General features: G+C 53.5%; 1 long non-coding RNA gene across 3 annotated transcripts; it reads left to right on the top strand.

The window, feature by feature from the left end:
- The first annotated feature begins 11116 nt into the window (after positions 1 to 11116).
- On the top strand, positions 11117 to 23315 carry LOC131482990 (uncharacterized). Of its 3 annotated transcripts, XR_009247466.1 has the most exons (4): positions 11117 to 11222; positions 22160 to 22378; positions 22868 to 22994; positions 23071 to 23315. It is a non-coding gene; the product is annotated as an uncharacterized LOC131482990 (long non-coding RNA). The 3 variants fall into 3 exon arrangements; XR_009247465.1 differs by having other exon boundaries at positions 22868 to 23315; XR_009247467.1 differs by having other exon boundaries at positions 22873 to 23315.
- The last annotated feature ends 746 nt before the right edge of the window (positions 23316 to 24061 follow it).

The raw sequence follows: 24061 nt of genomic DNA on the forward strand, positions 1-24061 counted from the left end.
GCACGTGGTGGGAGTCTGTTGGGCTTTGGCCAGTGTTTCTGGCTTTATAAAATGACACAGACACGCATGGAAAATGCACACAGCACCCAAGGGCTTGGTGGAAAGTGTTCACTCCTCCCCTCCTTCCCTCTTCTGTTACCCTCTTCAACACTCTCTGTTGTTGCTAGCTTCTTGGGCGTCTGTTTAGAGACAGCCACAAATCACATATGGATTTGTAGGCATGCATGCATGTATGTACACATACGTCTATATACATACATACGTGTTTAATGCATCTCTATATTTGCAACATTTCTTTATTATTTCTTCTGGCACTGATGGTTTAGTTGGCAAATATCAGCCCTTGGGATGAATCTGTCCAGCAGTCTGTTTTTGTATGGCATACGAGTTGACAATGGTTTTCACATGCTTGAATGGTTAAATCTAAAGGGGTGGGCCTTGTAGCACAGCAGGTCAAGCCACTGCCTGGGCACATTGGCATTTCCATGTCAGAGCACTGGTTGAAGTTCTGCTGCTCAGCTTCCAATTCAGCTTCTGCTGATATGCCCGGGAAGGAGAGGTGATGACCAGTGGTTTGGGTCTCTGTTGTCTACACGGGACACCTGCATGGAACTCCTGGCTCCTGGCTTCAGCCTGACCCAGCCCTGATTGTGGTGGGCATTTGAGTAGTGAACCAGCAAACAAAAGCTCTCTGTCTTCCTCTGTGTGTCTTCGGCTTTTGGATAAAGAAATACAGCTTTAAAAAAAAATCAAAAGAAGCGTAATACCTTACAGCTCATAAAAATTACGTGAGTAAAATCCCAACATCCAGCAACGAAGTGTTGTTGAAACCCAGTCCCATCGAAGCTGCTATTCTGCCATGAAGGCAGAACTGAAGGATTGAACAGAGACCATCAGTAGGACAGGGCCCCAAGTACAAGAACACCAGAAAGAGTCCACAGAAAAATGGAATGAAAAGAGATATGTATTCTGGTGCCAAAAAAATCTGAACCTTTTACAGTTTTTCATAATGTGCATTTTTAATAGACTTGTTGGAGTGCCCTGTAAGGCATGGATTTCTTTTTTTTTTTTTTTTTGAAAAGATTTATTTTATTTTTATTACAAAGTCAGATATACTGAGAGGAGGAGAGACAGAGAGGAAGTGGAGCTGCCGGGATTAGAACCAGCGGCCATATGGGATCAAGGCGAGGACCTTAGCCACTAGGCCACGCTGCCAAGCCCAAGGCATGGATTTCTAAAAGAATTTGTACCCCAACAGCCGACTTTCAATCACATTTTCTACAGACTCTTGGCAGGCCTGGTGTTTCCCGTTGGCCTTTGCTCTGGCTTGTTCCTTGCAGAAAGCTGGCGTACGTCGCACTGCTGCTGGGCAAGAATCTCCCCAGTGATTCTGAATGCCCTCCCCCCTCCACCCCAAGTCTCCTTTCCCTGAGAAACATGTTCGTGTTTGAAGAAGGTCGGAGCATTTCCAAGAAGGACGAGGGGTCCCAAGCAGTCACTTGGTTTATTGATCATATCACCTTCTTTCAGAAATAGAATTTGCAGCAGATTACAAAAGAAGGGGCAGTCAGATAAAGTCGGAAAACCAGTGAGGCCGGGCTGGAATGCCAGGACATGATCGGGGGCGAGATGCCTATCTCCTCCCAGCCCCCCAAGTCCAGTGGAGGAGGGCTGGCTTCTGCCGTGCTCCAGGCTGCGTGTGTGCCCCGTTTGCAGGTGGTGCAGAATCGCCATGGCCGTTGACATGCCTCAGGAGGGAGGGTGGAGGCAGGGAAGGCAAGCAGACTTTCCCACCCTCCCAGCTTCCATGGAGGCAAATGAACTCCCAGTTTATTTATTTGAAAGGCAGAGTTGTAGCGAGAGAAGGGGAGATTGATCTTCCATCTACAGGTTTACTCTACCAAATGGCTATAGCACCCAGGGGTAGGGCCTGGCTAAAGCCAGGAGCCAGGTCTCCCACACCGGTGCAAGGGCTTGTGCACTTAGTTGGTGCTTTGTTGCTTTCCCATGTGCATTAGCAGATAGGTGAATTGGAAGTGGAGCAGCCAAGACATGAACCGACTCATAGGAGACACTGATATTGCAGGCGGTGGCTTTTACCAATTTGCCACAGCGCCAGAACCTAATATTTTTTAACTTGTGTTTTCTTCCCAAACCTTAAATAGAATTGTTTTATCCAGAGAAATAATAGCTGCATTCGTGGATCTGATGGATATGTGTATTCCTGAATGTCCTGAAACATTTAGTCAGTCTCCACATACCATCTATGATAGCCCTACAAGATGGCCATTGTGCCAGACTGAGCACTTTGCGTGCAGGGGTGGCTAACACGAGGGTTTTCCTGCCAGCGGTCATTCCCCCTTCCTTGCTACTGACAGAACCTGGCTGTCTTCAGCTGGCCGTGTACCCCAGTCCAGGTGACAGACCACATTTGGTTGAAGCTAACCATGGCCATCCTATTCCCAACATCCTCTGAAAACCTGAGAAGACTAAATGACATTGTTGTCATAACATGGCCTGTGATTGCTCCAGTGATGGTTACATCACCCCAGTTCTGTTTACAGGGGAAGTCCCCCAGAGGTTTCTGGGAAAGAGTTTCTTTAATGATAACAAAAAGGCAGATGAAGAAGGACCTGTTGGTCCCCTCCCACTTTGGACATTGTTGTATGAAGAGGTGATGAGTGAGCCATGGCAGCTACATGTGACATGAGGACTGGTACAAGGATGGGTGATTGATTTACCATTGAAAGCCCGACTGGACCAGTCTGAACTCAGGAGCCAGGAACTCCTTCCGGGCCTCCCACATGGGTAGCAGGGGCCCAAGCACGTCCTTAGCCATTCTCCACTGCCACCGGGATGGTATAAGCAGGGGACTGGATCCCAAGGCAAGGAGCTGGAACTTGAACTTGCACTCTGTTGTGCGATCAACTCAACCTGCAGCTCCACAACCACTACTGCCTTTTTCTTGGGGAAAAAATATTCAATTCATGTCCAGCACTTAGAACATATGTAATGTAAGCTGCCCTTTCATTGTTGTCATGATTTCTTTGGTATCTGTATAATCTGCATCGTACGCCATCAGCTGGGGACCAGAGGAGCAAAAAACGATCCAGTGTCAGAGCAGACCACAAGCTGAGATGAGTCAGTGCTTGAGGGTGAGAACCTTGAGGTGAGCCTTGGTCCCCAATCACAACTTTGCCAGGTGTCACTGGGCTGTATTTGGTCTCCTCAGCTTTTCAGAGGTTGTTGGGAAGCTGCCCTGGGTCATTTACAGCCAAAACTGGGAGCATCCAAGGGCACAATCTTCACCACCTCCATGAGAAGCAGTGAGTGTGTGAAGCAGCTGTTGGCCATGCCCATGGCAGCCTGAACGAAAGCAAGGAGCACCAGCTGACAAGTTGGCTGCCAGGAACCTCCAGTGTGATCCTTGGGGGCTTTCCTGTGCATCCCAGACCACGTGTGGTGGGACCCAGGGCCATTCATGGGCCCGAGAGGGTGACTGGGACAAGGTGATACGTTTCGCTCTAAGTAAGTGGAAATCCAGCTGATGGCGGTTCAGCTATGCCAAGGCTTCTCTCTCTCACCTGATACAAAGTCCAGGTGGGAGTGGCTGTCAGCCCTGCCTGAGTGGCTCAAGAAGAGAAGGGTTCTTGCCAGGCTGCACCCCAGGCTGGGATGAAGGAAGGGTGCCTGGGAAAGGAAGGCTCTGAGGTCCTGCTGTGAGCCAGGAGAGGGAGGGGAAGGGAGATGTTTGTTCAGGGCCCCATTCCTCAGGACCACAGCCCCCTGAACCTGGCCCCCAGGCCTGGGGCATCTAGTGCTACTGCTGTCTGCCTGTGACCAGCTTTGATAGAATCTATGCGAACAAGATCTGAATCCAAATCCTGTCTCTGAGGTTGGTCCTGAGCCTCCATTTCTCACCTGAATGGAAAAGGCAACCCAACTTCCTATGCTGGCTTCCAGGCTGGCCTCAGGGTGTCGGAGGTGGGGGTGTGCAGTCACACAGCTCTCTTAGACCAGTGATCACTCAACGCAGACCGCCTGAAAATCATTCTTGGTTTTGGAATGAGGGTGCTGGTGGCCTCATTTCCCAAAGGGCCATGCAGCTGGTAAGCTTGTGCTTCATGGCTTGGCTTACACGAACAGCTTCCCTGCTCTCCCCCAAGACCCTCCTCCCTTTCCTCCTCCCCGCCTTCTCTCCTCTCACTTGGCCCCCTGTAGATACCTCTCCTCCTACTGTCACCCAGGGGCCTGGACCTGTGCTCATCCTTCTGTGTGCAGAAGCCCTTCTGAAATTTGGAATTAGTTCTCATTCATCCTTCAGAGGAATGAGGGCAGCAGGTTCACTTGGCACCTGCTGTGTGCCAGGCCAATTCACACCGCTTCATTGGAATGAAGGAGAGTGCTCCCACCATCCCGGTTTTGTCGTTTGCAAAGTAGCTTTCTTTCCAACAGTGTTAATTAGGTGCCTGCTATGCGCTAGGCACAGTTGTAATTTGCTGTGGGTGGTGGTGCAGTTCATAAACAAAGCTTACAGTCTAGTGGGGAAGACAGGTGATAAACACATAACCAGGCAACAAGGACGTTCAAATGTCTGTGGAGATTTCATGGTCTTCGCTAATTCAATTTTTTTTCTGTGAACTTTTTGGACAGGACTTAAAGAAAAACAAGAAGGAACATGAAGGAGGTTGAGAGGATCAAGGGTGTGGGATTGGCTCAGGTGATCAGCAAGGGGTTCTTTGAAGAGATGCTGTTTGAGCAGAGGTCTGAACGGGATGAGTGGGCTGTGCTGGATAGAAGAACGTTCTAGAAGACTGTCAAGTCTGTTCTGTCAGACTTGGGTTGCCATTCAAATTGAACTTCAGAGAGGTTTGGCTATGTGATTGCAGCTGGGATGAAGGCATGCTAGGAACAAATATTGGAGGTCTGACCTAGACCTGGGGGTGGTTAGACAGGGCTCTGGAGTTTTCCATGGCTGGGGAACTCAGCAGAGGAGAGGACCGGAGGTAACATCTTGCAGCCACTTGCTGTGACTCGGGGACGTACTCTGGGAGGGCTGGGGATGGCAGTGCAGAGGGAGAGGTGTCTCTTCCCAGTGCCAGGAGCAAGGAGCCTTTCGCAAGAATACCCAGTGGACTTCCTGAAGGTTCCAGTTCCAGGCCAGGTTACGTGCCTACCTTCAGACAAGTCACCAGCCAGGGTGGTGATGGACTTAGAGCGATTTGGAACCTGAACTGGAACCTGCCCCTCTCTCCCAAGCATATGGCTCCCAGGACCAGAATGGGGACCTGGATGGAAGGGAGTGTCCAGAGAGAGGATGGAGAGAGGGAATGGACTTCTTGGTGGGCAACCCCAGAGACTGCGTGAGAGAGCACACCGAGACCCTGGGAGCCTGGGAGGGGGCAGGGCCCCCATCTCCCAGGAGCCTCCATCTTTAGCTTGGAATAGAGGACTGGCTGTCTGGTTCCCCGAGAACCACATCAACCTAGCACCTAGGGTCTCATCAGCTGTAGATTTGTCTCTTTTTAGCATTAGGGCTGTGGTCCTGGGCTGGGAGCCCCAGCTCTGCAGTGTGACAGCCCCATCTCAGAGGCTCCAGGCTCTCAGCCCTGCCCCTGCTCCGACCCATCACTGTCTGTGTGTTGTCTTCATTAAGGCCACAGCTAGCGGACAAGCCAGGTTTTGTTTTTAATGTGAAAAATAGGGGGCTGGTGTTGTGGCAGTGCACATTAAGCTATCTGTGGAGTGGGCACTCTATGAGAACCAGTTTGAGTCCCAGCTGCTCCACTTCCCATCCTGCTCCCTGCTAATACTTCTAGGAAAGCAGTACAAGATGGCCCAGGCACTTGGGCCTCAGCATCCACATGGGAGCTTCTGGTTTTGCCTTGGCCCAGCTCAGGCCATTGTGGTCATTTGAGGGAGTGAACCAGCAGGTGAAAGAGTTGTTCTCTGTCTCTCTTTCTCTCTCTGCAATTCTGCCTTTCCAATAAATAGAATATTTTTTTTCTAAAAAAAAAAAAAAAAAAGGAAAGTAGCTGTGTTTGCTCATTTCCTGTTGCTATAACTGGATACCATAGCCAAGTAGTTTATAACAAATAAAGGCTGATTCAGCTCACGGCCCAGGGTCAACGGGCCCCACGTGATGAGGGCCTGCTGGCTGGTAGGGATCGCAAAGTCCCTTCAGCAGAACGGAGCCTCCTGTGGAGAGGAGCGCCTCTGAGAGACTGAAATGGACTGTGTTCTGTAAGAGTCCCCTAACCCCCAGAAATAATCCTTCATCTGCCCATATCTGAGAGGCTAATCAGAACTGATCACTCTGTCCCCTTCCAAGTGTCCCACCTGATGTCACCTCTCAGCACACCAGCAGGTGTCACCAGGGCTTGGGGTAGGGATGTGAAAACCCAGCCACTGTGTTGTTTTGCATGAACCCTTTGCAGGAGCTGAGCTCGGCTTTCTAACAAAATTGGGGGTGGCAGCACTGTTGCACAGGAAGCTAAGCCTCCACCCGCGGTATGGAATGAGCTGCGGGTTGTCTCAGCTGCTCCGACTTCTACAGTATGAGAAATAAGGCCTTCTTTGAAGCCACGACGGCCACATCGTTTTTGTCTCCCAACATCTGCTTACTATCTCTGCATTAAGACATTTTTGGGGCCCGGCGGCGTGGCCTAGTGGCTAAAGTCCTCGCCTTGAAAGCCCCGGGATCCCATATGGGCACCGGTTCTAATCCTGGCAGCTCCACTTCCCATCCAGCTCCCTGATTGTGGCCTGGGAAAGCAGTCGAGGACGGCCCAAAGGTTTGGGACGCTGCACCCGTGTGGGAGACCTGCAAGAGGTTCCTGGTTCCCGGCTTCGGATCGGCGCACATCGGCCCGTTGCGGCTCACTTGGGGAGTGAATCATCAGACGGAAGATCTTCCTCTCTGTCTCTCCTCCTCTCTGTATATCTGACTTTGTAATAAAAATAAATCTTTAAAAAAAAAAAAAGACATTTTGGAACAAAACTTGAAAATTTTGAAACAAGAATGTGAGCAACAGCCGAGGGGTGCAGAGTTCAAGCTTTGAAGTTGGTGTTTCCTCGAATTGCTGCGTATCCTTGAACAAATGACTTCACCTTTTAGAAACTGCATTTATTTATTTGTGATCATTTTATTGGAGGCAGCAAGAGAGGGACAAAGTCAGAGTTCTTTCACCTGCTGATTCACTCGCCAAAAACCTGTCATGGCCAGGCCAAAGCCAGGAGCCTGGTGCTCCAAGCAGGTTGCCCATGAGTGTGGCAGGGGGTGGCCCAAGTCCTTGCCACCCCCTGCTACCTCTCAGGATGTACATTAGCAAGGAGTTGCATGGAAAACTGAACAGGGGTGTACCAGACCCTCTGATACAGGGTATCGGCAGCCCAAGTGGTGGCTTAAATGCTGCCACACACCTGTGTGCCCCTTCACCTATTGGAGCTCAGCCGTTTCCCTTGGTATAAAATCAGGAGGGTTAGGTATATATTTCATGTAAGGCTGAGCTGGCTGGGGAAAGCCCAGCACAGTGCAGGGCCGGACACCTGCCATTGCCATGGTCCGCTAGTGGTCATTGTTCCTCGAATCATAACCACCCCTGGAATGGAACCCAACAGGCTGCTGAATTCATCTTTGAGGCCAGTTTCAGCTCTGTCCCCTCCCAACACTCCCCGTGGATCCCAGGTGGTCTGCTTTTTTCCACTGCTATTTATTTTCCAGCCTAGAAGCAGCTTCCCCTTCCTCCCCACCTTGCATCATTAGTGTCTATCCCAAGTGGTGTAAGAAGGAAAGTGTGTGTGTGTGTGTGTGTGTAAGAGACTGAGAGCAAGAGCGAGAGCGAGATGTTTCTGCAGATGAAAAGTCCCCAGAGGCTCAGCTTCAGGAATAGACCCACGGGAACCCCTGTACTCTAGAATCATGTTCTCCCCCAGCTCCCGGGTCTGTTTTCCTCTGTGAAAGATGGATGAGGCCTGACCCACCCATCCCTGCTGGCCCCGGGGCAGCCCATGCCCTCTGGGACTGCATGAGGTAAGAGCGTGGGAGGGGTCCCCCACAGTTAAGCCAGGGTGCTGTCACTGGAGGCTGGGGGTACAGATCACGGGCAGGGACACTAAACTAGCCCCACAATTGTCCTGCTCACTCTCTTGATTGTTTTCTCTTTCATTCTTTTTCTTTCTTTCTTTTTCTTTCTTTCTTTCTTTTTTTCTTTCTTTCTTTCTTTTTTTCTTCCTTCCTTCCTTCCTTCCTTCCTTCCTTCCTTCCTTCCTTCCTTCCTTCCTTCCTTCCTTCCTTCTCTCTCTCTCTCTCTCTCTCTTCCTTCCTGTCTTTCTTTCACAACTTGGGGCAGGCACGATGCCTCAACTGGCTAATTCTCCATCTCCAAGCACCAGCATCCCATATGGGTGCCGGTTTACATCCTGGCTGCTCCACTTCCCATCCAGCACCTTGCCTGTGGCCTGGGAAAGCAGTGGAGTATGGCCCAAAACCTTGGGACCCTGCACCCATGTGGGAGACCGATAGAAACTGTTGGCTCCTGCCTTCAAATCAGCTCAGCTCCGGACATTGCAGCCATTTGGGGAACAAATCAGTAGAGGAAAGATTTTTTTGCTTCTCTGCTTCTCTGTTAACCTGCCTTTCCAATAAAAATAAACAAATCTTTAAAAAAAAACTTTACTTATTTGAAAAGCAGAGACAGACACACAGACCAAAAGTGAGAGCGAGTCCAATCCCATCCTCTGGTTCACTCCCCTAATGTTCACAGTGGCTGGTCTGGACCAGGCTGATAACAAAGCAAGCCCTCCCTCATGAGTTGAAGGGGCCCAGGCACTTGTGCTGCCACCTGCTGCCTCCCAGGGTACCAGTTAGCAGAAAGCCAGTTTGGAAGCACAGCTGAGACTTGAACCTGGAATTCTGAAGTGGGTTGGAGGCAATGTCTTAATTGCTGTGTCCCACACCTGCCCTAGCTGCCCCTGTATGTTCTAACCGCCCAGGTTGGCCTTCCTCTCTGACCTCCAACAACAGTGATTCCACGCTCTCAGTGGCACAGCACGGCTGCTTTGCACAGCAGTGGGTGCTCGGCTGCCACCGCAGGCCCGGGCAGGAGATGGTGAATCAAGGATGGCTCACTCTGTCCCGTGCAAAAGAATAAGTATGGCAGGCACAGGATGGGCCTGACAAAGGCAGGCGTCACCTGTCTCGCCCCTCCTCCCTGGCCGGCCCCGACAGGTCGCCTGGTTTCCAATAGTTCTCCATGTCACCAGGAACTTCCAAATAATCATCTGCTTGCCCCAGTCTTGGAGCAGGTGTCCTCAGGGGCTGGGGGCTGGGGCTGGGGAGCTGATGCCCACAGGGAGGTTGGGCCAGGGTCGATGGATGTGTGGAAGCAGTGTAACCAGACTCAATGGATCTTTTTTTATATAAAAAATACACTTTATTATTTGAGGGTGATTTTAGATTTCACAGCAAAATCAAGAGGAAGAAACAAAGAACTCTAGGATATGCCCCCTATCCCCACCCCCGCCCCGCCAAGTCACAGCCTGCTGTTGTCACCCAGAGAAGATGCCTCGGTTACAGTAGTCCATGAATCTACACAGATATTGTCACCCAAAGTCAGGGGTTGCAATAGGGTTCACTTGTGCATTTCAGGGGTTCAATTGTGAGCAGCAGGTGTCCTCTGTCGGGGCAACCCCTGGAGCAACCCCACTGCTCTGGACCGTATGTCACTCTCCAGGCCTCCTCGCCTGCAGCCTCGGGTCTCAGTGTCTCCGTGGTTAGGCCTTTCCCAGGCCTTCTGATTTCTTGTTGCTTTTTGCTTGCGTGGTCTGTGGCTGTGGCTGGACCCCCAGTGTCCGCTCTGAATGTTTGATGCCTGGCCCCTTCTGGTTGAATAGTTTGAATATTATTCCTGGAACAAACTCTTTTTGCACATGCTGATGACAGATTCTCATTCTGTGAAAGCAGCGCAAAGGCCAAATCAGGCAGTGTGCAGTTTGTGTGTGGCCTGCGGGCCACCCGTTGGAGCTATCAGGCGTGGGGATTGGGAGGGAGGCTGGAGTCGCCTGTTCCGGCTTTGTGTCCTGTGTGTGTGGCCCTGAGCTGTTCGTCGCCTTCTCTGAGCCCATCTGTCAGGGGAGGCCTGGATCTGGTGATTACGGAAGGAAGGAGTCACTCAGCATCAATTTCTGAAGCTTAACAAAAAACTTCTTGTTTATTTTCATTTTATTTGAAAGAGAGTGAGAGAGCGAGAGAGAGAGAGAGAGAGGTCTTCTGTGCACAGGTTCACTCCCCAAATGCCTGCTGTATCCAGGGTGGGGTCAGGCCTAAGCCAGGAACCTGGAACTCAATTCAGGTCTCCCCACACGGGTGAAAGGGATGCTGCTGCTTAAGCCATTACCTGCTACGTCCCAGGACATGCACCAGCAGGAAGCTGGAGTTGGGAGCAGAGCCAGGTCTCAAACCAAGGCCATGCCATGGGATCTGGGCATCCCAGCAGCTCCTGAGCTGCCGTGCCAAGCCCCTGCCCTCCTCTGCGGCTGGGTGCCCTGGCATGTTCAAAGGCCCCTGGGAATGCCGCGTGCACAGCTAGTCCAAACAGCCAAGAATTTCTCTTATAAAATTGGAAGACAAAAAAACCATCAGAAATCCCCCAGAAGTACCCAGGCTCTTGGCGGGAATGGAGGTGAAAAAGGGGGAGGGGTATGGGAGCAGAGAGAGAGGCAGAGACTGGCAGGTTGAGACTTGCTGGCCCAGGCCAAGAGCAAGCCAAATTCCCTAAATCCCAGACAGACGACAGACAGAGCAAGGCCCACGCAGGCGCAGAGTCAGGAGCCGACTGGCTGCGGCCTCCTTACTGTTCCACATGTTCACTGTTTGTGACCTTGGGCAAGTGACCATACCTCTCTGTGTGTCCCAGCCTCGAGCTGTGTTGTTGCGATTGGTGCCTCCTGGGACCAGGCTGTTCCTGATTGTCTCCAGTGGCTTGGGGGTCCTGGTCTGGAAAATGTCCAAGGTCATGGTTCCCCAAGCACCAGCCAGCAAGACCTAAGACATGTGCTTTACTTGCACCTAGCATTGCCACACCATCACCATCCCATTTTTATTTTATTTACCATTCCATTTTCATAAAGAGAAGGTCAAGGCCCAAAGAGGAAACAGAAGCTCAGAGAGGCTAGATCATTCACTCAGCTATAAGGGCAGGCAGCAAGGACAACACAAGCTGGTGAGTAAGCAGCCAGGTTCGGGACAGCCCTTACCTGTATGGCTTCCCAGCTCTGGGGCCACTGTTAAACACCTGCTCCCAGGCTGCGGCTCCAGTACCCTTCGCCTGCTTCCTCTCCCTGCCCAAGGTTGTGGGTGTGTTTCCCACCACCCCCCAGACTCTGCTTGGGACCTGAGACAGCCCAGGGCCATGGGAGACCTGCGGGCGAGCGTGAGCATGAGCCGAGTTGCCCGGGTCAGTTCCCAGCAGGGCACACTGGCCCTGTGACCGGAGCCTCACCCCTTGCTCCTCTTTTATCCCTAGAGTTCAAAGCACGTTTCGTTCACAGGCTAATTAGAGAAGACACCTTCCTGCCCTCCAGAGCGGCAGCTATTTCTAATTACCCGCCTCCTGTGAAGCTGCAGGGCATAAGGGCACCAGTGATGCCAGGGCACCCTCACCCAGGATGTGGTCCAGGGCAGTCTTGCCCACCCTCCCACCCCCAGAGACCCTCCTGGGCTACCTCGTCCCGCCCCGCCCCTCCATGCACCTGCTCGGTTCCTGTGCAGTATAGGTCATTAAAAAAATTGTAAAGTATAAATGGATTTGCATATTGGCTCAAAACAAGAACAACAGCCACCTTTTTGGAACAGCAGAGCCCTTTGCTCTCATTATCCTCTTGGGCACAGAGAGGTGAAGTCACTGCTTCAAGGCAACACAGCTCAGGAAGCAACTGTACTTTCTGTGAATTTAGGATCTGCCTTACCACGTCCAAGATGATCTGTCCTGTTCATCTCCAGGCCTGGAGTGTAACAATACACACTCCACAAATACTCAGGAGTCCAGTGGATTTGGAGCCCACTCTGGGCTTGCAGGAGGGTCCAGGGCTCTGTGCCGCCTCTCATGGCCCTCAGGGCTGCATGGAGAAGAGAAACTACAGCCTGGTAGTCTAGATTCTTTCTGTGCTCTGCCAGCTCGGCCCTGGTTTGCCACCTTCTCAGAGCTGGGGCGGCAGTGAGCTGTGTGGCTCAGGCTCTGACTCTGTGGGTAAGGCATCTTCCAAATGCACCTGCGTCTTCTGAGGTTCCACTCATGGCTACCATTAGTCCAGAACCGCAGAATCAAATGGTTCCTCTCCAACCCTTAGGACAGCTGTATGCTGAGTCCTGGGCCTGTTGGTAACCATCGCTCTCTTCCAGGGAGCAGTCTGGGGTTTCCCAGTAAGGCCCATTTTCTCATCCCCACAAGTCTTTTGGAGACGTTTTCCCGCTCAATGATCCCCAGGCCCGTGTGTGTTCTTTGATGATGCTCATGGTCAGGCAGAGTGGGCAGCATGATGTTTTGCAATTTTTGGTAGGAGGGCCCTGTTAGGGAGCAGCAGTTTGCGGGGCTAGGCCTCACCCCGCAAGCAGGGGCTGCCCCCAGCCTGCTTCTCCCCACCTTGGCTTCCTGTGGGGCTGGCTGATAGCTGGCAGGAGCTAGCCTAGTGAGGCAACAGGGACATGACATGAGGCACCCAACGCCACTGTCCACGTTAGCAGTGATTTCTGCCACAGTGGCACCGCTTTTGGGTGTGGTCAGCCCTGGTTTGCCCGGCACCACCCCATGCATGCTGGTTGCCTGCCACTTCCGTGGTAGAGGACAGCATCTGGAGTTGGGTATTGCCTTTTCCATGTATTTCATAGCTCAAGACAGAGGGTCAGCTAGGAGCAACACTGCCCACTCCTTCCTTCTGCCCACTCACTCATCCCAGCTGACTTCCTGTTTCATTTCATTGACTAGAGCCAGATCATTTGCTCACCTTGGACCAATCACAGAAAGACTGAACTGGGTGTGCTATCACTGGCAGGACCAGTCACATTCATCCCCTGAGACTGGGTACAGCATGGCTAGCCACAGTTCAGGGACTAGTTAGCAAAGGAGAAGGGGACGGATATTAGGCAGGCAGCCGGGGACAACTGCCCCAACAGCTGACACTCGCTCAGCATACAGTGAGCCAGGCCCCCCTCCTGAGCCCTTCATATGTGACCTCACCCAGTCCCGAGCTGATGGTGTCCCTGGCCGTGAGCAGCAGAGTGGGAGCCAGAAAACAGAAGTAACTGGCCCGCGATCCCCCAGCCAGGGGGCCAGAGGGATACCCAAAGGGCTAAGCATTTTGGATTCACAGAGAAACTCTATCAGTACAAACACATCCCCAGTATTACACAGGGTCTGCTGCCTCTACAAAGGGCTGCTGTCCAAAGTCGAGTTGAACTGAGCACATGTTTAGCTGGCCAATCTCACCATCCTACTGGAATTACCAAGTGGGGACAAGGGCCGTGGGGTGGGGACTCGGGCCTACTTGGCACATTGAACCCTGAGGTGGATTCGTAGATCCCACCAAGAATCCTACATTCTCCATGTGTTCATGCACTTGACCACTGCCCCACCCCTCCTTGGATTGGGACCTGCTTTCTCTCCTTCAGAGAGCAGTGTGCATCATCTGGGAGGCAGCAGGGCACAGCAGGGAGTATAGGGAAGGGGCCAGCACAGTCACCTCCCAAAGTACTGGGAGGACCTTAAAGTCTGCACACCTTGGTTTAGATTGTTGGTTCCAACTGAGACTTCTTGTGGGTTTTGGGTAGCTGGGTTTTGGGGAGACGGGGTGATCTGCTGATGCCAACGGGGGAGAGGCTGCAGCTGGGGAGAGCTTTGGGCACTGGAACACCTTCAGGCCAGGTACTGCAGCCAGGCACGTGCTGTGTGACAGCGGGTGATGGCACAGCCCCGCTGTTTTCTAAACCATTGGCAGGTTAGAATGACATCCTGATTGTGGTGAGGGTCGCACAGGAGGGGCTGACATAAGTAAGGGACCTGGCACAGGGTGGGAGCCCAACACGGGATTATCCTGACTGCCAAGGATTTGCGTATTGCTCCCTAAGCTGCCCCGGCCTGGCCTTTTCTCTCTTCCTCCCCTTCTCTTTTCTTTCTTGACTTCAGTTAAGCACAGTGAGGATTTGGGATGGAAGACCTGGGACAGAGCCCTGGTCCTATTTCCTTCTGCGTCTGTGACACGGCAGGTGTGGTTGGAGCTGGCACCAGGGTCTTGTGATTCTTGGGGGCCTGGGTGAGGAGAGGGGGTTGGGTAGGACTGGCCTTGGCCATGACAGCAGTGTGCGTGGCAGGGCCTGTGTGAGTCACTGAGCAAGGAGCAAGGAGAAGAACATCCGGGAATGCAGTGTCTGGGCTGAGCCAACCACAGGAAGGCAGGAGCCCGTGTCCTCCATGGCTTGTGAACACCCACCCTGCCTGGAGCTGGCCCTGCTCATTCGGTTCTGGTCGTGGGGCCCCTGCTGGGGATTTGGGGTCAAAACACACCCCCTGGGGGTACCCCTCCTGGGACCTCCGCCCTTCGCTCCTGATCCACCAGCCACCTGGGAGCCTGCGGCATCTGGTTCCGCTGGTACGGAGGAGGGGACCAAGGGGCCCTGAGCGTACTTGCTGCCACTGCTGCCCAGTACCTGGCGCTGAGCTGGCACACAGCAGGACAGCTGTCAGTAGTCATGAGGGGGAATGAATGACTAAATGAACAAATGACTGAACAAAGCTCTCTGGAGGGCAACAGGTGCATTCCCCCAGGCCCAGGGAGTTCTGTGTCCTCTCTGTCGTCATGGGCATGACGTCAGATCGCTGGTTCTCTGCCTCAATCCCCCCCACATCTCCATGCACACTGCTTTCCAGGGTGGGGTCCTGTCAGCCATGACCCCACCTCACCCCTGTCTGCTCTGCTGCAGCCACACTGGCCTCCTTCGTGTTGTTCCACTATGCCGGGGGTCCTGCTTCCAAGCAGCCCCACTTTCTGTTCCTTGTGCCTGGGATACTTGTCTCTTCAACTCCTCTTCACCACGTCTTAGCTGTATTGCTCTTGTCAGAGAGGCCTTCCCCATGCCATCCCACCAGGGACCCTGATTTTGTGTTTTGCCAGGATGAGTCCCCGCCCCAACATCATCTTGGGGATGTGTAGGTTTTTGATCATTTTTCAGCTGGATTTGTGGCTATGCACAATAAACACAGCTCTCCCCAGCTCCCTTGTGGTCAGGTGCAGCTCATGGTTTGAATGGGGAGATGTGAGCCTGTTTCCAGAATCCTTCCCCAAAATTTAGGCGAGGTCTGCCCTGAACCCCTTATCTCTCCTTCCCCCTCTTGTCATCTGGAAGGCAGATGTGAAGTCTGGCGCTCTCGCCACCATATTGGACTGTGAGGAAGAGGGTCATGGCCTAGAGTCAGTAGAGTGGTCAACGGGCAGGAGGCTGAGATCTTGAGGCCCTGTGGGGTTGCCAGCCCCACCCCAAACTGCTTACATCTGGACTTCATTGACACAAGAGAAAAATAAACTCTTTTTTTGTTATTGTTTATTGCTGATTTTTTCAAATTAAGTTTATTATATTCTATCATGACTACAGTTGTATGCCCCAAGCAATGTGCTCTGCTAGGAGATGCCAGCTACAATGGAGGTCATGTCCTCTGAGGCCCCGGGCCAGAGAGGGGCCGCCGTTTGCCCGCGGTCACACAGCAGGAGGAACGCACAGCTGGAGACTGAGCTCAGGACCCACGTCCTCACCCCACCTCTCACTTCTTAGTCACCCCAGCCCGGGTGCTGCTGCCGGGCACCCCGGGCCCCATGCGGGGAATGGAAGGGGAGACACCAGCTGTGGGGCCCACCAGGCTTACATCCCAGTTCTGTCTTTTCCAGCTAGGCACTCTGGGGAGGAACCCCCTGCCCCAGCCTCAGTTTTCTTGCTCAGTATCAGATTGGGGACCCTGCAGGCTCTATGAAGTGCTCTATTTAGATCTCCCACAAGGTAGGCATTCTGAGTTTTGGGGGGCAGGCAATGTCCAGGCAGAGGCCCATATGGCAGCAGCTCTGGGCTCCAGCCCCAACCCACACTAATACCTGTGGGAGCTAGACCGAGGCACCTGCATGGTGAAAGTTTTGCCTGTGTCCCTGGGGATTTCCCAGGGGGGAGGCACCCATCTGTCCATCACTGGGGGATCCCAAGTGCCTCCTTTTGCCCGGCCCTTTCCAGTCTCCCAAGCCTCACTCACAGGGGACATGGCAGGGACCAGAGGAAGAGACCCACACAGGAACCTCACAGGGGAAGGAATCCTGGGAAGAAGGGTCCATCAGGGACCTGGGGCAGAGACCGGGACCTTCTGAGTCACGCCTGACCCCTTTGGACCCCACCCCTCAGGACCCTCTCCCCGGCCCCTGGAGCCAAATCCTCTCTTGGAGTAGAAGTGGCAGATATAATGGGCTGTGTAGCAGTACTTAGGAATGAGCAAGCAAGCCAAGGATATGGGGCTACCATGCCTCTTCTTAGCAGGTGGTTTTGGACGAGCGAGCGGCTCTCCAAGCTTCAGTAACTTCCTCTGCAGAATGGGATAATAGCAGCTCCAGGGCTGTCAGAGGATGTGCATGGGGTGAGGCCTGGCACACAGTAAGAGTTCAGCAGGTGGGGGTTCGAAGGATGAGGGTGACCAAGGCCCTTGAAACACGTGGGCACAAGAGAAAGGGGACTTTGCATCTTTGCCTTAGCAGGTGCCACTGGAGGGTTCCTGGTGAGCACCCCGCACCCACAGAGGACATCCAGGCCCTGCCCAGGAGGGCAGCTGCCTCTGCCCCACAACCCTGCCAGGCCATTTAATAATTAAGCTGGATAAGGGGTGACGAGGCTGGAAGGACACGAGTGACCAGGACCTGGCCTTGCTTGGCTTCGGTGACGTGATGGCCCTGGGATCATGGCCTTCCACAGCCCAGAAACAGGGAGGGGGTGGGCCCCAACACAGGCAAAGTCAGGCCAAGGTTGGTGCTGGTGGCCTCGTGCTCGCGTCAGGCAGGGGGCGAAAAGGGGGTCGCCCCGGCTGCAGGGCAGGGGTCTGGCAGCAATGGAGTCAGACCAGCCTTGGGGAAGAGGCACAGCCCCCTTGTCCACTCACAGTCCAAGCAGTAGGGTCCTCTTTCTGGCCTTTCCAGCCCAGTTCCTCTTAATTCTTGCCTGCAGCCCAAGGGCTTGGCACACACTGACCCCTAGTAGGAGAGGGGTCCTATGCCCTTCCCGTGGCACCGGTGTGACATGGGAGCCCCTTGGAAGTGAGTCACTGGCTCAGGACTGGGGGCTGGGGGTGCCCACCTGCTCCCTCCGAACCCGTAGGCCCTGCCTTCTGACTGCCTGGCTGCCTCATGCCCCTGCGGTCCTTACTCCTCCCTCTGCCCTTCTCTCCTCTGGGGCTTTGCTCCCTCTGTAGCTATTTCACTTTCTCTGTCCCATCTCCCCTCTCTCCCTCCCCCACCTCCCTGCCACCTCCACTCGGGCCTGTCTCTCTCTCCCTGCAATGAGCCCTTGTCCCCCAGCCAGCACATTATGTCCCTGGTCAGAGCCTGACGTCAGGCGGGGGCCTGGCCGCCGGCCACGGGACGCTGCTGCCGGGCAGGCGGGAGGGAGCGCCCTGCTTCCCGGTCCCGGCTGCTGCCGTGGCCATGGCTGCTGGCCCAGTATGCAACCCCGGGGCTGCAGTTTCCCCTGTCCTGCCCCCTTGCTACCCTGGCCTGGTCCCTGCAGCTTCAGAGGGGACCAGCTCTTGGTTCCCCACACCCAACCCCCCAATGTGTTCTAGCGTCCCTCTTTCTCCTCTTGTCCCTAAGCCACAAGAATTAATTGGGTCCCTCTCTGGGGTGGGGGTGGACGCTACAGCAGGGGCCAAATCATGGCTGTATGAACTTGGGCAAGTCACCCAGCTTCTGTGAGTTCAGCTCTTGATGCAGTACAGGGATGCCGGCCACAGGTTTGCAGGGCAGGGGAGGAGGGTCCCTCCGCCACAGGATGGGCGGGGCATGTCTGGATGTCATGGCCCCCCCTGACGTTCATGTGATAGAAAAGGAAGCCACAGCTCAACTCCAAACAGCACCCTGCCCAGAAGCCAGGCCAGACACAAGCCCCGTCAGAGCCTCAACCATTGATGAGAACAAAAAAGCAAGCAAGCAACTTGTCTTGGGTTTGTTTGCTTCCCCCTGCATTCCCCTCTGCCCCAGCTCCACAGTTCCCCCCACCCCACCCCACCCTGCAAAGGACAGCTGAAGAGTGTCTGGGCTTCCTGGTTCAAACATGGGCCATCTATCTGAGCAGATGGACCTGGTTTGAGTCCTGCTGGGCAAGTCTCCAGGGACTCCAGCCTCATTGTTCTCATCTGGCAAATGGGGGAGGTGGAGAGCAGGGAGTCACAAGGCTAAAGCAAGATCATTGTGTGTGTGTGTGTGTGTGTGTGTGTGCGCGCGTGTGTAAGGCGCCCATGGGAGTCTTGGTCAAGGAGAGGTGCCTGGGCCTTCTGCAGACACTGCGCCACCTCCTTTTCTTGCCCAGCAGGCAGGGACAGGGACAAAGCAGAGAACAGGGGCCACCCCGGGGAGAATCCTTAAGGATATTTTAGGAAATTCCACCCAGTCAGGTGTATGTGAAGAGCCTCCTGCTGTCTGCTTCTTTTTCACGTCTTCATGGAAATAAAACCCGATGTGAAGGCTTCCCTTTGAAATATTGTGATAATGATGATGGCGATGATGGTGATCCGAATGCCTGCATGTTGGAACATCCGGAGGGCGTCCGGGGAGAAGTGGAGGAGTGGGAGTCCCTCCTCACCAACCCTCCTTGCAAGCAGACGGTTCCCACTTGCACGTGTCCTTGTTTCCTTGGGTTTGAAGTCGTCTCCAACAGATCGCTTCCAGCCCCCACATCCGTTGTTTCTGAATTTGCCGGTTATAAATCATGGGAACAGAGAGTCTGAGAACCACAGGCCAGCAGAAGCTGGGGGCCCTGCCTCCCTGGGTGCTCTCTGCCCTTGGCGTTCTGGAGCACATCCTTACAGCTAGCTCTCTCCCGGCCAGCCCAGGTCTCTCCTGGGTGTGTGAGCTGCCTTCCCTGCTGTGCTCTGAGCCTCAGGAGACAGGGCAGCTGTGTCTGTGTCTCCCACATGTAACAGCCTTCGGGCACACAATATGTCCATAGCAAATGCCTTCTGAATGAATGAATGAATGAGTGGATTATGAAGAGGAACCGGGCCCACTATCTAACACTGTCCTGGGCCCTTTTTTTACATAACACGTTGGGGACGTCTTTCCACATCTCTCCATTTTTCATGTCTGCACGAAGGCACCACAATAAACATCTTTTTGATGTTTTCCAGAAGCTTCTTCCACCCAACTGGGAAGCTGTCTTTTCAAACGCAGATCCGTTAACAAATTCCATATGATCCACCAGCGTCCCAGCCCTTTGGCCGTTGACTTTGAGCCCAACACCTCGCTGGTTACATGGGCCCATTGTTTTCTGGGACAAGCCAAGATTTACTGTCTGGCCCTGACATCATGTTTTTCCAGAGAAGCTTAAGTGTGAAGAACTTGTCCCCCTCCATTGCCCCCCCCCCCGCCCCACACCCTGTTTCCGCCAGTTAAAGGTTCTGTAGATTTGCTGAAGTTGGGAAACTTGATGTAACCCTTGCCTGCCTGGCTGCCTAGCCGCAAATGCTGCCACCCCATGCCCGGCTTGTCTGTCCCAGGGCCTTTGCACTGGCCAGTCCTGCAGCCTGGAGGTTGCTGCGAATGTGCTTAATTTAGTCTTCTGCCCATTTAGTTTAGTCTCCACTTAAACAATTCCTGAGCTGCAGGATACCACCCTGGTCTCCATCCTGTTGTGGTGTGGTGCCGTGTTGCAGTCACACCATGGTGGTCATTGTCCTTCTTGCACTTGGAGCGTAATGCCATAGCCTGGGTTCTTCCCTGTAGAACGGCGCTTGCAGCCTCATCAGGGTTGGGGAAACTTGGTGAAGTCAGTGACATTAATTCCAGGATCTTGAGATTTCTTCTGCTGCTGAGAATCACATTGCATCATTCATTCATTCATGATTAACTGATAGAGAACCTATTACATGCCAGTGGGGAAGGCAGGCCTGGGAAACGCCTACGTCAAGGACCACGTCCATGTGACTTGCTGGTTTTGGGCGGGCCTGCAGAGATGACATAAACAGGGACCCTTGCGCCTGCACCTTCACTCCTCACCATTCACTGGCAATAAGCAGTGGAAGAAAACACAAGTGAGCCCAGGACCCCAGCCCTCCTTGCTCAAGATCCTGCTGAGCCTGTGCTTGTGGCACTGAACTTTGGCCTACTTTCTGCTACCCTGTACCTTGTCTACATCCCCAACTCTCTGCCTCAGTGGTTCACGACTCCCTCCAGGGAAGATGCCAGAAAACTTCATGTCCCCGGCTCCCTTGCAGCTCTTGGGCAGGGGTGTGAGTAAGGCTGCCCAAGTCAGACACGCTGGCTTTGGGCACCTGGCTGGAGGGAAGCATGCACCACTGAGGTGTCCTGGCAGGTGTGGTTGGTGGAGCACTGCCAGGAGGCCCCACCCCCATCACCTGTCCTAAGCTCCTCTTCAGTGTAGACCAGCCAGGGGAGGGGTAGGCGGGGGGATTTCCTTGCTTGCAGCAGAGACTCCCTGGCTGGTGACTGATTACTCCAGGTCTCTAGGATTTCCTGCTAACACTCTCTCAGTGAGGACTTTCATTCAAGAACATCGAGAAGCAGCTGTCTCCTGGGATGGTGTTTGCTGTGGCTACTAAGACGCTACTCGGGATGCCCCATCCTGTACTGGCGTGCCTGGCATGAGTCCCTGCTCTGCTTCCAGGTCCGCTTTGCTTGCATTCAGTGCACACACTGGGATGCAGCAGGTGTGTGCCTGCCACCCACGCTGGAGACTTGGATTGAGTTCTGGGCTCCTGGCTGCAGCCTGGTCCAGCCTCAGCTCTTGTGGGCATCTGAGGGCAATGAACCAGTGAATGGGTGATCTCTCTGTCTCTTTCTCTTTTTCTCCTCTTTTTTCTTTTCAAATGAAGTGGGAAAATACTTTAAATGGTTATCTTGGATTCGCTTTTGGCTGCTGCAGGGAGTGATTTGGGATGTTGGACCCTTTACTGGCTCCTAAATGGGTCCCTGTGGCCCTGCTAGCTGTGTCACTGTGGAAGGGGTGGGTGAATCTTCAAGAACACCTGAGTTTTCCAGCAAACCCCCCGCCCGCCTCCTTGTTCTGGGAGTCTGAGATGAGGGCATCTCAAGGAGTGATGGTGCATGAAGTTTTCAGGATGGGGAGCAAGGAGTCAGGTCACATGGACACATCCAGAGATCTGGGGATTGTGGTGTTCATGAGCTTATGATTTCTCCAAAGATGCTAGAGATAGCCCCGCCCCAAAGCACAGCACACAGTTCGGGATTTGGGTTATCGCCGGACTCAGCGATGCTGAAAGAAAGTCCTAACAGTGGAGAATTGTGTGTCTTTTCCATAAAATAAAGGTGGAGAAGGCAGAGCGGGCTTCACACATTTATCAGCAACATCCCCCTGGGCCCAAGATGGTGACTCGGGCTCTGCCCCATCAGCTCTGCATCCCAGTCAGCAAGAAGGAGCAGGGGGGTGGATGGGGAAGAGACACACACTCCTTACGGGTGATTTGTATCCCATTGGCCAGTTTTAGACATGCAGACACACTTAGATGCAGAAGCTGGGAAATACAGTTTTTTGTTTGTTTTTGAAGGGGGAGGATTAGCCATGGGTCATGCTGGACCCATGAAATGTAGTGTTTTTTTTTTTTCCTGGCTGGCCACATGCCTAGCAAAAACTTGAAGTTTTTGTTATCAGGGAAGAAGGAGAGAATAAGGGTGAAAGAAGCGGCTCTGCCATCACAGGCTTTCAGTCCAAGCTGATTTTGCAAGAACATGAAAAGCATAGTTGTCCACACTCTCCAGATTGGCCATTGTATGTCCAGCGAGAAGGCAACCTTGTAATCAAATTGCTGAGTGAAGAAAGCTGCTCTGGGGACCAAACAACTAGAACATTGGCCTTTGAGGTAATCTAATAAGAAATTTCCCTTTTTCTTTCCAGGCTCTATTTTGCACAACGGGAAAAGTTGTGCAAGCTTCGCTCCCACGCCAAGCAAAGACATCTCCGTGCAGATGACACACATTGTGTTCCCAGACGTGCCAGGGAAAAGAAGTGAGGCGACCACCAGCTGTGGATAACAGAGCCATCCCTGGAGGGCTCCAGGGCCTCACTGACCCACCATGGGGACTTTGAACCATTCTGGCCCTTGGCCTTGCACAGGTACTGGATCTGAGACCTCAACCCCACCAGCTTTTGCACCTGCGCAGTGGGAGGGCGCTGGCAAGAGCTGATGGGAGTCAGTGCACGGCAAGGGCGTGCATCTCTCCTACCCAAGCCAGCTCTAAACCTAAAGCTTCCCCTGTCTGCAGGACACATTCAGGAAGGTCTGAGGACATTTGGTGACACCAGGGGGCAGAGACCAGAGATGCTGTGGCTCATCCCGTCGTGCACGGACGGCCCCCAAGCTGCGCCAAACTAGAGCAGCCTCTTGCAGGCTCTGCCATCATGAGGCACTCTGAGTGTGTCCAGGGCACGGGCAGCTGGGGACCTATATATGGGGGCATTAATCTGCAGGGATCGTTGCGGCAGACCCAGGATCACTGGGCCAGTGGTTTGGGGTGTGTGTGTGTGTGTGTGTGTGTGTGTGTGTAGGGGGTGGCATGTCGTGCTTAGCACATCAGGCCGGTCAGCTCTCTCTGTCCTCCCAAGCTTAGCACTGCCATCACCTCATATCAGAGAGGAAGAGACAGACTGAGAGGCAGATGGGCCAGACCAGCCAGCCTTCCACTCTGGCTACCCTTTCAGGCTCGGCAGCAGAATCCCCTGGAGTGCACAGGTACAGCTGGAACCCTGAGGTCCTCGGGGACCCCTCCTGGCCCACGCAGGTCAAGCTTGGATCTGGACCCAAACAGGTTGTGACTTGAAGCGTGGCTCCCTCTTCTGGCTGTGTGGCCTGGGCTCCATGACTGGACCTCTCTGAAGAAGGGGCAGCAGCAGTCTCTTCCTTGGAGGACCAGCACGAGGATTCAATGCAGTGTCATATGGCACAGGCCCTGGTGTGCAGTGAGCACCCAGTCGGTGTGGACCCTTTCTCATTTTTTGGAGCTGTGTGTGTGTGAGAGAGCTCCTTAACTGATTCTAAAGTGCCATCTCTCTGTCTGTCCATCTGTCCATCATTCATTCATTGGTTCATTTATCCATCTATTAAGCATATGTATACACATGTACGCAAACATCCATCCATGCATCCATCTTCTGCCCACCCATTTTATTCATCCTCTCCATGCTTTCATCCATCCCTTCACTGTGTCATCCATACAAACCTTACCTTCTCCCCTGCCTACCTTCCTACCCATAAACCCCTTCAAGTGACTCCCATACACCAGATGCTTGCTGGACTGAGGAACTGGGAACACGGGAACCTGGGTCTCATCCTCCCAGGGTTCCCAGGTCAGTGCAGAACAACAAAGTTTGTTCACTCATTCATCCCAGCATTTCCTACCTGAGTCTGCAAGCCAAGGCAGAAGTGTCTGCTCATGTATGGCATAGTGCATCGTGCACACAGGCACCTGACCTGGGGACACCAGGATGAAGGGCTTGGCCTAACCCCCAAGACAACTGCCTAGAGCAGCCAGCAGTCTGGCAGAATCCCGCAGCTGAGCAGGCATGGGTGGCAACAAAGGGGAGGACAGCAGGCCACGGAGGGTGGCCAAGGGCACTTTCTGGAGGAGGCAAGGCCTGGCCTACTGAGACCCCCTCCCTGGTTCCCATGGCCTTCTGTCTAGCCTTCCTGAACAGCCTGGAGGTCAGACTCAGATCCCCCAGGACAGCCCCACCCTCACCCCAATCCCTTTGAACATGGAGAAGGGTTGAGACAGAGTCGCCAGGACTCAAACCCAGCCT

This window comes from Ochotona princeps, chromosome 22 (assembly GCF_030435755.1).
Source record: "Ochotona princeps isolate mOchPri1 chromosome 22, mOchPri1.hap1, whole genome shotgun sequence".
Classification (NCBI taxonomy): domain Eukaryota; kingdom Metazoa; phylum Chordata; class Mammalia; order Lagomorpha; family Ochotonidae; genus Ochotona; species Ochotona princeps.